Here is a 2473-nt window from a genome sequence, read left to right as displayed (position 1 = left end):
AAAAAAAAAAAAAAAAGAAGAAAGAAAAATTATTAAGTAAAGGGTTGACAACACTCAGTACAGTACCTTCTGTGGATAAATATACCCAAATATTAATACAATATCTGCTTAAAAGTCATTGAAAACCATACATTTATTTTGTAGCTACTATTATAAGGTGGGAAGGTTTATATTTTCTTTATAGCTGCATCGGAATACTTTTGAGAGGAAAAAACCCTGTTTCTGTTGGGAAAATCCATTTGTGTGCTTGGGGTGGAAGCTGCTTCCCTAGAGCCTGGGTATTGGCCACCCCCACGTTTGGGGAAACTGAAAACTCCCGTGCATTAGAGAGGAGGGAATTTTGTAACCCCAGGGTTCCGTTCTGTGGGGGGTGGAAGTCTGAGGCAGGGATTTGCTGTGTGGTAAAGGCCTCCCTGGCCCCCCACATGTTCACAGCTCACAAAGTGTGAATGTAAGCACATGTACGTGTGCACGCCAACTCTCATGGCACAAACGTAAGGCAAAGTAGAGGCAGTAGGAGCAGTGGCAGAAACAAGGGGCCTGGCTGCCCCCAGCGTCTTGATTACATTTTGGGGCTCCTCCTGACAGCCTCAGAGATCAATTACCCTGGGACATAGCCGGAAGTTCCTTCTCACTATGGCTGCCAAACCAATGGACCCAGGTGCTGGACAGTGGGAAAGTATTACAGATCAATTTCATTTCTAAATATGAGAACCAAAATTCTGAATCAAATATTCATCACGATAATTTAAAAGCACATTTAAATAGTAATATAGATCAACTAAGTGAGGCTCATCTCAGGAACACAAAAATTAAAAAAATGTAAATGCAAAAATGTTAAGAAATCTGTGAATGTAACTCATGTTCATTTGTTAAGAAGGAAAAATACGATTGTGTCCATCAATGCCAAAAAACTGGAACCACTTTCTCCAGCTTTCCTTCCAGCCAGGAGGAAACAAAGCGGCCAGCGGACGGCTGTGATTTCTGTTCCTGTGCAAAGCTCATCCCTGCATTCCTGTATGTTTGACCCGCCTCTTTCTTGTTGGGTATATTAAGGTGATACTTAAGGCATTCCACCACCACCCCCAACTCACCTCCGTTCCTTTTTTTTTTAATTAAAAAAAAATTTTTTTTTGAGACAAGGTCTTACTCTGTTGCTCAGGCTGGAATACAGTGGTGTGATCTCGGCTCACTGCAGCCTCTGCCTCCCAGGTTCAAGCGATTCTCCTCCCTCAGCCTCTGGAGTGGCTGGGATCATTAAGAGATAAAGCATGCACATCTATCAACATGGACAGAGGAAAATCATAGAATGATTGCCCCAGCTTCCCAATGGAGCACAGAAGCTTTTCTGCCTTATTATTATTATTATTTTTTTAATTTTTGAGATGGAGTCTTGCTTTGTTGCTCAGGCTGGAGTGCAGTGGCAAAATCTCGGCTCACTGCAACCTCCACCTCCCAGCTTCAAGTGATTCTCATGCCTCAGCGTCCAGAGTAGCTGGGAAAACAGGTGCCCACCAGTGCACCTGGCTAATTTTTTGTATTTTTAGTAGAGATAGGGTTTGGCCATGTTGGCCAGGCTGGTTTTGAACTCCTGACTTCAAGTGATCTACCTGCCTGGGCCTCCCAAAGTGCTGGGATTCCAGGTGTGAGCCACCAGGCCTGGCCTTTTCTACAATTTTGAGATTACAGAAAGAATGGGGACTCAGAGCATGGCCCCAAAAAGGCGATGGTGGCAAGACAGGTTATGGAAAGGAGAGAATAGGGTGGCTGGCTCCAAAGGAAGTCTTATTATCAGCTGAAACCTCACAGGTAGCAGCCCTCAGAGAGAAAAGGTGGGAAATGTTCCTTTCAGACCTTGAGAGATGTCAGACTCTCAGTTCATCTTTCCTAGATCTGGACCAGGGGGGACCTCAGAGAGCCTGGCTGCAGGGAGACAGATTTGCTCTGCAGATCCAAAGCTCCAAGCAAAAGACAGCTTTGCAAGGCTGCTTGGCTTTCTGAAGAGCTAGCTCAAAATATGCCAACAAAGTATATTTTGGGGTGAAATATTTTGGTTTCCTTCAATAATCTCAGGGTGTTTGGAGCTTAAAATCAAGTTATCTGCCCAGATCTGTGATCTGATTTCTTTTGAGAACTTAAGAAGAAAACTTAGAATGAAAAAACAAGAGCAGACCGTGGGAATGTGGAGAAATGAGAGGCTGGAGGTGGATGTTCGGATCCTCAGAATCCTCACTTAACAAATGAGGAATAAAACACTGTATATAGTGTATGTCTCCATATACAGATACACAGAGTTGCCAGCTTAATGCATTTGGGACATTCTTATGTTAAAAAATTGTTTTTTTAAACTGAAATTTAAATATTACTGAGTGTCTTGTAATTTTTTTTTTGCTAAACCCGGCAAGCTTAAGAATTTTATACAAAAAATTAAATGTAATGTTTGCTAAAACGTAGACTTTATTAATCAATTTCA

This window comes from Cebus imitator, unplaced genomic scaffold (assembly GCF_001604975.1).
Source record: "Cebus imitator isolate Cc_AM_T3 unplaced genomic scaffold, Cebus_imitator-1.0 Scaffold92, whole genome shotgun sequence".
NCBI classification, from domain to species: domain Eukaryota; kingdom Metazoa; phylum Chordata; class Mammalia; order Primates; family Cebidae; genus Cebus; species Cebus imitator.
Note: the sequence above shows the minus strand (reverse complement) of the source record.